Genomic DNA, 15,618 nt, shown 5'->3' on the forward strand with positions numbered 1-15,618 from the left:
AAATATTGAGAATCAGTTTCTCACTTTTGGTACATGTGACATGAATCAGTGTGATTGGTACAAAGATGTGATTTATTATTTGCAAAATTTTCAATCTCCACCTCACTTAACATAAAATGAAAAGTGAATTGTAAAACTACATGTAGTTAGATATATTATTGCAAATGGGGATTTATGGTGGAGGAATTTTGAGGGTGTGTTGCTCAAATGCATTGATCAACAAAAATTAGAAGAGATATTGAATGACATGCATGCAGGAGTATGTGGGGGGCATTATATGGCAAAAACAACTGCCCGTAAGATCATAAGAGCAGGCTTTTGCTAGCCTACTTTGTTTAAAGATGACCAAATCTTAGTTAGGAAATATGATTCATGCTAAAGGTTTGTAGGAAAACTAAAGTTTTCTAGAAATACACCTTTAAAATTAGTTGAAGTTTAGACACCCTTTCAACAATGGGGAATCAATTTTATAGATGAAATTTCACCAAGTTCTAGTACTGGTTTATTTTTGGATACTAGTTGCAACTAATTATTTTACAAAGTGGGTGGAGGAAATCCCTACTAGGAATTCTACCAGCAAAGTGGTGAATAATTTTCTACTAAATAATATCATTAAAATTTTTGGATTTCCTATAAGAATAGTAACTACTTTAGATTTGAGGAATTCATCAATTTCTGTGAAAAGTATGGTATCACTAGACTAGTTTCATCACCTTATCATCCATAAGGGAATGGACATGTATAATCTAAAAATAAGAGTTTTTTAAAGATCATAAAAAGGACCTTAGATGATAATAAGAGGGCTTGGGATTCAAAGTTTTAGTTAGCTATTTGGGCTCATAATGTGACAATATAAAAGGCAATAGGTGTATCATCTTTTGACCTTGTATATGGAATTTAGGCCAGAATGGCTCAAAATAATCTGATGGGTTTGCATAACTATATTCAAATGTACGATGATGATATTGTTGATGACATGCATGAGAGGATGGATGAATTAGTTGGGTTGGCTGAAATAAGGAAAGAAGCCTCTGTCAGGAACATGAAATTGCAATTGTAGACAAACATTTATATGACAAAAATGCCTTGGTTAGAAAATTTGAATTGGATGACCTTGTCTTTATATGGAATGTAAGATTAGAAGATAATGGTAAACATGGAAAATTGGATCCCATTTGGCTTGGTCCTTATTTGGCTGATTCCACTTGGGGTGAAGATTCATATTTCATCAACGAATTATCAAGAAATCTTTTGGAATTGCTAGTTTGTGGAAAATTCCTAAAGAAATATTTCTCTTGAAGGTATTTATTTTCCATGAATAGTAGTTAGGTTTTGTACTTATGTACATTTTTTTAATTACCTATGCATATATGTATAACCGTTGTATATATGTGTTTTTTCGATGTATAGTCTCCAAACGTTGTTACCTTAAGTTAATGGTGTGTGGTCTACTTAAACAAGAAATTCAAAATTCTTGTATGGATAAAAGTTATCCATCATCCCCAGACAAAGCCATTGATAGCTCCTATTTTCTCTAGGATTAAATTTTCAAATTTTTGGGTGAAAATATTAAATTTATTGTTAGGGTTGCATTTATCTTGTTTTCATTTGCAGAAGAAACCCTAGAAAATCTTGTCCTAATCCAGTTATTTCTGCCAATTGTCCCAAATGTGAGGTTTAGTGCTCTAAGTTTTTGATCCTCATCTAATATTGTAAAATTTTCATAAATTTGGTCTAAACCCTAACCCTAGGTTTTTGAAATTGAGCAATTTTTCATTCTGTCTAAGTACATCATTTTTTACAATGTTATGATAAGGGGTTAGTGGAGTATCACAAGTAAGGATTTTAGGTCTCCTGATCTCACAATTAATGTTGTGTCATAGTGTCATGGGCCAAAAAAGAAGTTTTCCAAAGCATATGATTTCCTTTATATTGTATAATTGTGTATTAGTTCAAAAGGTTTGCATTGTAGCCATCTCCGATGTTACGAAAAGGAGGTTTATCATGGCATTAGGAACAATGAAATTGTTTGCTATGATATAATGAAAAGGTGGACATCGAAGGATCATAAATGAAATATTGAGATGCTGCAATGATATGGTGGCTTATGGTTGTAAGATCATAAAGGAGATAAAGGAAAATAAAAGGTGATGTGCTATTAGATAGGTGTTCATTTCCTGATTGGTCAGAACAAATATACGAATGCTAGATGTATGCACTATCAAGAGTAGTGGGACTAGAAAATGATATTATAATATGTTCTGAGTGGAAAGCAGTGGTCTCTGATCTTACGATGAATCTTTCATTGTGAGATCTAAGGGTTATAAAAGGTGTCTTCCAATATCACAATTAAGACGTTGTCATAAGATCACACATGAAAAAGGTTAGGCTATTGATGCTATGGTTTGAAGGGTTAAAGGTTTGTTGTGACATCGTAAAAGCTTGAGAGATCATCAAAGATGTTACAAAAAGGTGAATGTAACTATGATCATAAGATCATAGGTTAAGAAAGGATAATTCTATGATGCTATGAATCCATTTTCTATATGATTGTAGAGGAGGATAAAGTTAGTGCTGATGCTACAACAATAAAAGGATCGTAAGGTTGTAAAGGATTTTGCCATTGTATTTGACTAGTTGAAAAGGGTTTTTCAAAGGGTTTTTGTAACATCAAAAAACCATTTTTGTAACAATAAGATGTTATGAAGGGTCTTTTCATATGTCTTTTTCATAGCATCGTAAGCTTTGTTTTACAGTAAAATAAAGTCATTTCTTTGAGCTAGAAACAACAATAAGGTTCTCAACCAATAGGATTTAAATGCAGTACAAAAAGTGCATTGTTGGATATTAATGGTGATGTTCCATTGAGTTGATAGAATGGATTGATATCATATTTCAAGCATGATGAAATCAATTCAAGGTGAACATTGATTTGCACATATTAATTTGTAAAGATCTTTTCTTTTCACAATCACAGTTCACCATCTACAGAGAGAAATAATTTGAGTAGTTCTAGAGTTTTTTGTGCATTCTAGTTTGTTATTCAAGAGTTCTTTAAGAATAGAGTAGTTGTTATATCTGGTGTTTATTTCTATAATATAAAAATGTATAATAAGGAAGCAGAAGAAATTCAAGCCTTAGACATGGCAGTTTTAGAAACTTCAACCTCAAAAGGAGACAAAACCAGATAGAAGAACCACAAAGATTTGTTAAAGAATGGATAAAGATTTTTCTAGGTTCTTCCAATGCAAATTCTACATATGATCAATCTTTAATTGATCCATAGACCTTATGCAGAGATGTCATATGCCCTAGTGTTATAGGTTTAGAACTTTTCAAATACTTCTATCGTAACAGGGAGAAGAAAATTCCTGTGTATAACTCCTGGAAGAAGAATCTCACCAAGTTAATTTTTCTAGAGGTCTTTGTAGATGTAGATTTGATGAAGGCTCTTTTTCGTTGCTATAATCTAGCCAAAAAATCTTTCCATAGGAGGGATGGAACTATCCTATGCACCATAGATTGAGAATCATTCATTGAGGCTTTTGGATTGGAGGGAGCTGTGGGTTAGCCTATAGATCTGAAGGATTTATAGAGGAATTTTGAAGCAAACACCAAGGCATACACTAGGATATCAATACTACAACATAGTCCCATGGAATTGAAAGGAGTGGGTGATTACCCTAAGAAGGTTGACAAGATGATGCCATTGGACAAATTCAAGAATTATTTTGTTAAAACTATATATGGTGTTCATAAGGTGGTGGGTAAGGATGGATCTGATATGGTTTATTAGGCATAATTCATAATTGCAAGAGATGTACGAGAAACCTACCATGGTGGGGAATATGATTATGTTAAGCATATTCTAGAAGTAATGAGAGAGAATATTGCCAGGGCTCAAAGTGGGCAATTAAAGGACTTCACCTTCCATCACTATTCACTGCTGATGCACCTGATTCTATACAAGAATATAGGGTACATAATTTCTAATTTCATGGATCAAAATTTTGATATAAATGGAAGCCTACTAGTGTAGTTATGGACATGGGTGTAAGGAAACTCAGGTGCGAAAAAAACTTCCTACACTAATCTCTTAAGAGAAGTATGGTGCAAATCCTATTAAAATCTTTTACACTTATAGATTCAATATCATGAAAATAACAATATTTCAGCCAACCAGGCATAAAGAAAATAGATAGAGAAGGAAACACATAACACAAAGATTTTTCGGTGGGGAAAAACCTTTCTGTAAAACAACCCCACCCCTCCAGAACCTGCACATTGTATTATCTTCAACACAAGGTTACAATACACTTGCAATGCAAGTTCAATAGCGACAATGGAAGACTCCAGTAACAACTCACAGTACCAACAATACACTTTCTCGCATACTCCTCTTCACAACCCTAAAAATGCTTATAACATGTGCTTCACTTTTAGGGTTACTCCCACTATTTGGGTAGAGTTACAGTACTCAAATTTATCGGTTGCCACATGTCTTCACCTGTCATTGAATCTTCCTAACATAGCTCTTACGTGTCATAGGAATCCATCATAACCGTTTTAGCTATGATATCCTTATACACAATTCAAGATGCTAACACATCAACATTATTTGCAAGAAATACATTTTACAAAACAAATAATAAGAATAGGAATTATCCAAGGTTGAGACACCTTATTCCTAACAATGGGTATAGGGCAACACTTATCATTTTTTTGATTTTGTATCATTTTAAAATAATTTTAGTGCTATAATTATGAAAATATTAGATCTAGGATATTTTAGGGTTCCTAATATATTGAAGGGCCTTTTGAGACCATCCCTACTTCCTAAGGGAAAATGACTTGACCATAATTGGTGAGATATTTTCCTATTTCCTACATTTTCTTTAATGAGAGTTTATGGTTGTCCTTAGCCACCCCATATATTGCGTAAATTTATCCCTCTTAGGCTAGGAATAATTGAATTTATATGGCAACTTTTCATGGTCAATAGGGAGTATTTAGGACCCAAGGTGCATAGAGGAACCTTATTATATAGGTGTTTTAGGATTGGTGATTTTAGAATTGGCAAAGAGGCCCTAGACCAAATCCACTCTTTTCTTCACCATTACAATTTGTGCACTAGCCTTTATAGAATGTATGACCCTAATGGTTGGATGAGGGTCACCCTTAAGGAAATGAGGAATTATTTATTGCCAAGCACCAAGGAATTGCCTCATAAGGATATTATTCCAAGCATAGTGGTAGAGGGTGAGGCAACTAACAAGCTAGTAAAGCTTGATGATGTCATAAGGGTGGAAAAAGAATTGAATAATAATAGATCCCTAATTTTTGGGATTCTACATGGATATCCCTTATCCTTATAGGATTATAATATGGCCATGGACCATGCTGGGATCATGGCTAAAATGCTAGAGGGCCCAATCGGAGAAGAAAATAGAGTTTTCCTCGATAGCCCTGAGCCAGATGCAACCCTTGAAATAGAAGAGGAAGATGCTCCCGAGGCATCATGGATGGCAAAGGGGAACAAGAGATAGAAAATTTTCCATATCCCTACTCATGTTAAACAAAGGACATTACAAATTTTACTAGGAAGTAGTTAGTATTTTGTTGACTTGAGATAGAATTATTTATAAAACAGAGTTAATGCAACAACAAATACTCTTATAGACTTAGAACTAGCAACAAAAAAGCTAGATGATAGGATTATCCAAGACCAACAATTCCTTGAAGATGATGAATTCATCAAGTCCACTAAATTCAAGAACTTCCTATATAAAAGAAAATAGAGTGAACTAGTGCTAATGACAAGGCCTAAAGAGTTTGATGAGCATAACATGGAGTTGATAGAGAAACTACAGCCCTATGATCCTGAAAGTGAGGTAATGACTTTAGAAGAGGCTAGGGATTTGGTACAAAGGAGTGGCATGCTATTGTTTCCTAGATGGGACTTGGAACAAGCATTCATGCTTGATCAAATAAGGAGTCAAGATGGTGTCATCTAATATGAGGGAATTGGTGTAGATGGACTGGTTTTAATATCGATACAAAATCCCTAGCAATATAGAGTATGGGCCTTGCTTCTAACAAGACAAAATTGATGGATATACAAAGCATTGAATAGGGTAATATTATTGCATGGACTCTACAAGGTACCTCTGGTATAGAGATATCCAAAGCATTGAAACACTTTTCATTTATGAATGAAGCCAAGGTAGAGGAGATGGACACAAGATTGTCTAAATCCATACATGATTACAAAGATGTCAGGAAATTGTATGAACATGAGCTTAGAAGTAGCCATGTCTATAGAGAAAGAATCATAGAGCTTGAGGCTAAGGTTCAGGAACTTGAAAATGAAGTTGCATCTCTCAAGGAGCAACTCACACAGGCAGAGCAAGTAGTTGCTACAGAGTAGAGGGAAAGGCATGAAGGCCAATAGTAGCTAGCAAAAAGAATAGTTGAGGCCCTAGTACAAATAGAGGGTTTGGAGAAAGAAGAGGCATTAGAACCAAGAAGGATGAGTATTGATTCTCAATCAACTTAGCAGGGAGAAGATATAAGGAAAAGGGTCCTTAGAAATATGATGAGCCATAGGGTTGAAGTTTTGAAAAACATATCACAACAGGCTCATAGTTTATATATCACTTTACAAAGTGCTTAGCAATTTTGGAATGAAGCACTTTCATGGTTATCACCCACTTTCAATCAGTGGGGGCCATATATTCAATTTTTGGATAGGCTAATTGTACTGATGGCTAAAAAGCCAAATTTTCCAGATAAAATATTAACAGTGAATGATAGCCTAGAGATGGTAAAAGAATTAAGTGGCTTCTTCACCAGTAAATTACAGGTTATACAAGGAAAGTTAAAGGTTTTAGTTGAGGGAGTGGATTCTTGTATACCATCAATTATGGATGCTACTAGCACAGTAAAAAATTGGCAAGATTGGTCAACTTCTTTTGATAATATTTTGACTTAAGAGGCTACTGTATCAATTTTTGAAGATATGTCTGATGCCTCATACAATACTTTGATTGATTCCCTTTTTAAGGAAAAAATAAATTTGAATAAGTTCATTGTTGAATCAAAAGCAATCATGGATGCCAGGTGGACTAAAGCTACTCATGATTTACAAGAGGTGAAGAGTACAAAGTGGTCTACTAAAAGGGAAATTTATGTTTGGGAAGCTGCAGGAGAAATAAGGGCTTTTCCAGGAGGAAGTAGTTGAGATATTTTACATACAAGATAGTAAAGTACAAGGAGAAGAAAAGATCAAAGGCTTGATAGAATTTTTTTTCTACCATCTCAACTACTTATCTTTTTTGGTCGATATTTTGGAAAAAATGTTATGTACATTTATTGTTCCTATCTTCCAGAAATTTTGTGTATACATTAAATTTTTGACATGTGTCCTCCTCTAATCTGTAACTTGTTGCAATCCTATATATGAATTTCAAAGATGAGAAGTAGAGGTCAGTTGTCTATAGAATTTTTGACATATGTTACGTATTATTTTGTAGTCTGTCCATTTGTTTAGTAGTCATTTGAATGAGTTCATTTGTATGCATACTTGAATACAAAAAATGAATATTTTGGACTGAAGGGTTTGTCTCTGTGTCATATTATGAGTTTTATTATCCAAATTAATATTTAAATGAGAAGGATTTATGCTTAATTATCATAATCTTTGAGATTTTGTCTCTTTTTCATATATTTGTAGCCTTGGGACTGAATGAACAAGTTTTCCTTCAGTTTAATACAAGTCAAAAGATTGTATATCTCTTATTGATTGTTGCTAATTTAATGAATTGGGTAATTAATTTCTATAATTAATAAGGTTTAGGGTTTGTAAAAAGGATGAGAATCAGAATGTTATTTAAAGTTTAATGTTGACACTCTTAATCACAAGTTGATTACAAAGTGTCCAAGTTTGCAAATCTTTAACTCTATATCCCATTGGATAAGGCACTGGTCCATTCCAAAGTTCAAGGTTACACTAATCATTCACTTAATTATAGGACATTCACAACAAAAAATCAATTTACCTTTATATGTGTTGAAGAGATAAAAGTGCTGGTCATTACTTATTTGTTGTTACTTTCTTTAGTTGTAATTGGCTATTATAGTTTAGAAGTTTTTCAGCAAGTTATAGAAGAATATTGACCATTTCTGCTAGAGGGAATAATCTTGTAAAGAAGAATATCAAATTAATAGGATAAATCCCTCTGGTTTGCCCACATTTTCTTAGCAGAGCCTAAAGTGAAGTGAGTTCTAATGAATTTGTTAATGTTGGTCTGAAACTAAGACTAGCACTGCTAAATATATGATTTAGCCCATCCTTAGACTTGTCCATGTCTTTGTTTCCTAGTATCTAGTTTAAATTCACCTGATATGTTCTTTACTAGAATGAACTCCAACAATTCTTTCACCTCATCTTCCTCTTGTTTGTTTGCTACTGCATTCCTTGATTTTCTTGTCTTCTTATTTCATTTTCTTTCTTCTTTTCTCCTCTTTTCTTCTTCCTTTTTCATCTTTTCCTCTTCAAACAATTTCAACTTGGCTTCTTCAATATTCTTCTTTTCTTCTTCTAGTTCACTTCTTCAATTAGTCTCAATTGATCCTAAATATCTTTAGAATGGGGCTTAGGCTGATTAGAACTTACGAAAGGATTATGATCAATGTTAACTATAACACTTGTTTGATCAATTTTTATAGTATCACCACTTATTGATACTTCCAAAGTTTCCTCTATAGTGGTAAGAGCTACCTCTACCTCAATCATAATTTTATTGATAGCTTTAATAGTTTCATTTCTTATTACATTCTTATCACCACCCATAAATAGAATTGGACTCATTTTGTTCCATAGATAGGGGGCTAGTTTACCCATCAATTTCTTCACTTCTTCATCCTCAGTCTTGCACATAGTTCTTATCATTGATTTTGAAATTTCCATATTTTCTTCGTAAATTGGTACCTTCTTTGCTATAAGTCTGTTATAGACTTTCTGATTGACAAAATCTTTAATGTCTTCAAGTTTCAAGTTATTAAGAATCATCATCTCAAAGTAGAGATATCAATCTATTCTTTCTCAATATCACTATACAAATCATAAAACTTATTCATCTGCACAAAGTTCCCTTCATTAACAATGGCTATGTTAATCTTCTCTATCTTTGGTTTCTAGGGTTTCCTTGTTTTACCTGCTAGCTACTTGGAAACAATAACATTCTCTGGCTATTTCTCTTCTTGTTCCTCTTCTTCTTCTTATCACTAGAGTATTCAATTGTCAACAATGTCTTCTTTCTTTTCGCTGTGTAGTAGCTTGCTGCTTAGCTATTTTTTAGTACCTTTTAGATCCACTTGGTTGCTTGGTTGATACAATAGCATATGGGATGCTCTATTTTGTAGGAGTTTCTACAATGGATAGATCGAATGCTTGGTCAAATGATAGAGGTGTCACATACATTACACCTTGTTCACCAGTTTGTTTCAATTTGGAGATTATGTTTCTAACTACTTGTGATATTTCTTCTAACATACTAGCCTCAAAAAGTTCTTTCTTTGTTATAGTTGCAATCTTCTTATGAGATGCTTTCTCTAATGATGTATGGTAAGCTGACTGAGTTAATTCCTCATACATTCCAAATTTGTATGATGCTTGATCTATTTCAGATTTCAACATTAGATCAATATAACCAATAGCTATATCATCACTTAACTCATAATATAAGGGCTCAAGAAATGTTTCCTGAGGTTCTACTGCTTCAATATAATTAAGGTTTGTATCCACCATAAAACATGTATCATTCTTAAATCTTTCAACAATTGCAGGGGCAATTCTAAATCTCTAGTTCATCTCATTCTGAAATGTCCTCATAATTAGATTTCCACTATCCAAGATTTTCTTTGCAGGATGCCTTCTACACACATCTATTATTTTGTCCATAGTGCATCTTTCATTGCTCATAATATTAGTAACTAATAGAAATGGAAATCTCTTAAGTATATAAAGAAAATATGATTAATCAAAGACTAGAAAATGAATACACCATTTCTTAGTTCTCTTAATCTTCTCCAAATTCTTAAGGAGTTGTACTCTTAGAATCTCACTTAAACTTACTTGCTTGTTCTCAATGAAAATCTTATAGGCTACATAGATAAAAATTATTGACAACTCATCACTCTTAGAACTTGCATGAATAGAATATGCAATGATTTTGCTCAAGAATCTTAGATCATGTTGTCTAATGGTGCTGATCACCATTGCCTTACCATTATAAACCGCCTTAGTATAACTTTCAACCTTTTTATTAACAAGTTTCTCACCAATAGGTACACTACCTTATTTTTTAAGACCAATGATTTCATGAAGAAGGTTGACAGAGATGTCAACTACATCTTCTCCCATCCAAATATTTCTATTATGAATTCTACTTAATATAATCTGAGTCCACTCTTTAGTATCAAGTTCATGGTAAAAGTGATATCTAACTAAGTCTAAATCCTTTAGATGCTCATATCTAGGCTTAATAGTCATATCATGATTGAAAATGATTTCCATATATTTGTTCATAAACTCACTTCCACTGGTTTCAAACTTACTACACAAGTAGCTTCCTAAGTCTTCCAAGTAAACTACATTGTCCAAAGTAACTAAGAAAGAAAAATTAGGGTTTTCCTCTAGGGTTTGCATAGGAACAACCTTTAATTTGGGTCTCTCAACATTCTCAATATTCTGAACTATAGACATACCCATGATTACACCTAATAGTATATTTTCAAAGAATTTCTTTATAGAAAATGATAAAATACCTTTTTTTCAAAGTAGGGTTTTGCTCAAAATCACTTTGTCAATTCACTTCTAGATGTTTTAAGCTTCCAAGATGATCACAATGTGGACATTATTAAGTTCATACTCTATTTATTCAGCTAGAACTTGCACTAATTACATACCTTGCCAAATCAAAAAAGTTGTTAATTTTATTTTGAAATCAAATATCTACTCAAGATCTTCTATCTGATCTTCAAATGCTATCTTCTCTCAACCTTTCTCCTCATAATTTGATCTCTAAATGAAGTTTTAGATTCTAGTGCTATGAACAAGCTTAAGTCAACTTGGTTGAATCAAACTCAATTGCTAACTTCAATTTTCCTATCTCAACATCATCTAACTTTTCCTCTAAAATATATAATGCCTTAACAAATGCCTTATTAAGTTCTTCTCGAAGTTCAATTGCTACATTTGTTTGATCTTCATTGTCTTTCTTAGTTCTAGAGTTACTTTCATGATTCCTTCTATCATTTTCAAAGTTTCTTCCATTGTTGCTTCTATTTTTGATGTTTCTTTCATGATTCCTTCTATCATTTTTGAAGTTCCTTCCATTGTTCCTTTTGTCCATTCTATAGTACTTTTCTATATGTCTAAAGTTATTGCATAACTGACATACTAGGGTTCTGCTTCTAGAATTTTTTTGATCAATAGGTTCTTGACAATTCTAGGCTATGTGTCCAAAGTTTTTACACTCATAACACACAATCTTATTTCTTTCAAAAGGTCTTCTTTCTCTTGATGTATTTTCATTAAATCTTCTTCTATCTGTAGGGCTAGTATTTCTAGATATTCTACCATTTCTTTTATCATTATCATATTTAGGTTTCTTACAATCAATTGCATTATGACCAATACCATCATAATTATGATAGTAAAATCTCGTAACATGATTAAATGACTTCTTTGTATAATCTCTTTTCATATGAACAATTTCACTACATGAAAAATACTTACCTCAAAATTCATACCTGGTTTCCTTAGGAGATTCCACTTGCTTAGGTTCATACAATTTTTCAATTTCCTTCTCTTGTCCAACTTCTTTGGATTTATCAGAAGATTGACTGGATTCAATCTTATCATCAAATTATCTTTCTCTTTTAGATCTAATCCACTTTCAAGTTTCTTTGTAGACATGTTAAATAGGTAACCAAGACCAATCTTATCATATGTAGGTCTTTGTATTGACAATGATTCATCATTTTTTTCTCTGCTAGTATAAAGCTTTTCAAGCTATAGCTTGCACTAAGTTAGCTCACCTTTCACAATAGTGTTGTACTTATGAAGTTCTTCTTGATCTTCTTTTAATGTTTCAAATTTAGATGTCTTCTTCTCTAGATTCGCTCTAAGATTTGAATTTTTAGTCTTCAAATCAGATTCAAGTTTGCTAGGATCATTCCTTAAACTCAACTTTAGATTGGTAATCTTTAATTCATGCTTCAAGGTCTTGTACTCTATTTTCAGTTTTGAGTATTCATTATCACCAATTTTAGATTTAGTAAATTCAGGATTAGATTTGAGATGTTCAATCTTGTCCTTCAATTTTCCAATGTATACTTTGGAGTCTTCATATCTATCTTTCAGCTTATCTCTTTCTTCAGTAAGGAGATCAGTTTATTCAAGTGCTTCTACAAGGTTCTTCATCAACTGTTCCATATCCATAGGGATCTTACTGAAGCTATTAAGCCCTTCTGAATAACTATGCTTTGATACCAATTGTCAAAAATAGGGAATACTGGGGGAGGGGGGGGTGATTCAGTATTTTACAAACTTTTGTCAGTAGTTGGATATTATTTATTACTTTGAACCATACATATGAAAGTAAAAAAAGTAACTAAACAATATTAATAACCATGTATAAAAAGAACTCATAACACCATATTTTGTTAACTAGGGAAACCTTGGTCAAGGGAAAACCCTGGTGGGGATGATACCCACTAGATGATGTATTAATATAAATGTTTCTTGTTAGAGGATGGACCGTATTAGGAGTCAATAAAAGAATTCAGTACATAGGAGTCCCTGTTAGGAGACTTTGAATCCCTATTAGGAGATTCCAACCCAGTTAGGAGTTGTAGTACAATGGATGCAAGAAGAGCTCATTGCCCAAACATGCACTTCCAATTACAAGAAGATCTTACTACTCAAACAAGTAATTAATCCTCAAGTATATAGATGTTGTACCTTCTTTCTAGCTAATCTCTGACCTCATCTTAATCTCAGATCACAAGATTACTTCTGCATATGATACAAAACTTCACATTCACATATAATATTACTTCACATTCAATCACATAATTCACATATCACTTTTCACATCACAACGCACACTTAATCTTGCAAGATATCCTTTGTATAAATACCATGCCTTTTCAAAAATTGCTGCTAGGTTGGCTAAGACCATATTATAATTTTGTAACTTAGAGTAAACATCTAGGATGTTGGCCCTGATTGGTCAAGTAATTATTTTGTAAATAAAATAATTCCTTTACCTTTAATTCTTTTGTTTTGTTTACTGGTAAATCGTGAATATCTCTTTTCTGTACTATCGGTACTAATGTCTGAGGTTATACACATCATCATCAATATGTATATTATTTCCATCTGACCTCTCTCTCTCTCTCTCTCAGATAACATCATATAAACAAGTTATACATCAAAACAATACACTGTTGTAAACCAATTTCATACTTAGACAATCTTTTGAGTACCAAAAGCTAAGTATCTCTATTTTTGAGATTTTCTACAACATGTACATCATGTATTTCCATTAATGACAAAAATTCCATCACTACATATAACCAATTGTCAATAGTGGTGACCAATGATGCCTCAACATGCTCATCCTCTTCTATTTCTAAAGTCACATTAGGTTTAGTGGCACCTCTAGAATTTGTGCCATAATCTCTACATGGTTGACAACCATCTTCCTTATCCTACGAGGATAAGGGACATCCATATAAAATTATATTAAGTTGGGATCCACTCTCTTCATTTACCTCTCCACCCTTAGAAAATCATCAAGCTTGGACAACTTGTTGGCTGCCTCCCCTTTAGTAACAATATTGGGAATGAGGTCTTCATAGGGAAGCTCTTTCATACTAGGTAGCACATAATTTCTAATTTCCTTTAGGATATTCCTCATCCAATTATCAGGATCACACATCCTATTCAGGCCAGTTGATAGTTTATAATGGCAAAGGAAAGAATAAATTTGGTCTAGGGATTCTTTTCCAATTGAAAAGTCCCCCACCTTAAAATATCTACACATGAATGTACCTTTATGCACCATAGGTCCTAAGTACTCTCTATTTACCATAAATAATTGCCACATGAATTCAGTAATACCCAATCTAGGGGGAATAAATTTTGGCAATATATGGAGTGGTTGGGGACAACCATAAACTCTCATTAATAAAAAAGTTGTAAACAAGAAAATATCCCCCCAATTATGATCTAATTTCTTACCCTCTAGGAGTAGGGCTGGTCTCAAAAGACTCTTCAAGATCTTAGGTGCCCTAAAGTAACTTGGGTCTAGAATTTTCATTATAAAAACACTAAAATTATTGAAAAATGATACAGAATCAAAGTAATGATAGAAACTATCCCATTACCATGTCCACAGTTGAATTGGTAGCTCTCCATTAGCATCAGAGCTGTGATCAATGAAATTGGGGCTTATGTACCCCATGTCCTTGTACAGGAATAGGTGCATCAACAATGAGTAATGATGGAACTTGAAGTTTTAAATTTCTCCACTCTGTGCTAGTCCAATATTCTCCTTCATTGCCTCTAGAAGATACTCAACATAGTCATATTCTCCACCATGGTAGGAGTCCTATACATCTTTGGCAATAATAAAATCTACACCATATACCATATTAGTCCCATCTTTTCCCACTACCTTGTGGACACCATAGGCTATCTTTACGAAATAGTTCTTGAAATTGTTCAGAGGCATCATCTTGTCCATCTTCTTAGGGTAATAATCCACATTTTTGAGGTCCATGGGAATTTTCTACAACATACTCCTCCCTATGTATGCCTTGGTGTTTTTTTTTTCAAATTTCTTTTGTAGGTCAACTAGGTCTACTAGTTGGCCCATGGTACCATCCAATCCAAAAACTTGTATGAATGAAGCATGGTGTAATGTGCATAGAATTATGTTATCCCACATAGGAAATGATTTAGTGGATATGTTATATGATTTGATAAGGGCTTTCACCAAATCCACATCAACAAAGACCTTTGGAAATATAAGCTTGGTGAGATTTTTCTTCCATGGGTTGCAAACATGAATCTTTTCTATCCTATTATGATAAAAGTATCTGAATAGCTTAGAACCAATAACTCTAGGGCATGTAACATCTCTGCACAATGCATAGGGATCTTTCAGTGAATAGATTGTCCTCCAAGAAAAAATGTGCAACTATAACCCTAAATGCCCAAGTGAGAGGACCAATCAACACCAATAGTTGGATAGGTTACCATTGGTTGATAACCTTCCTTTGAATTTTATCGGGTACAACTCCCTATGTAAGATATAAAATGAATAAAATATGGATGTTTTTAACCAAAAAGCACAAAAGGATTTCAAACATCTACCTATAAACACAAAGTAGATGCGGAAAAACTAAATGACTACAAGGAAATAAATGGTAAATGACACAAATTCCATTCACCCTGACATGTGACAAAGGATAAAATCAAGAAATATGTTTTCCATCTTCTTGAGAAAGTGAAAAAATAGACAACGTATATGAGAAATAATGATG

The sequence above is a fragment of the Cupressus sempervirens genome, chromosome 7 (assembly GCF_028749045.1).
Source record: "Cupressus sempervirens isolate cs-2001-9-10 chromosome 7, ASM2874904v1, whole genome shotgun sequence".
Taxonomy (NCBI): Eukaryota; Viridiplantae; Streptophyta; class Pinopsida; order Cupressales; family Cupressaceae; genus Cupressus; species Cupressus sempervirens.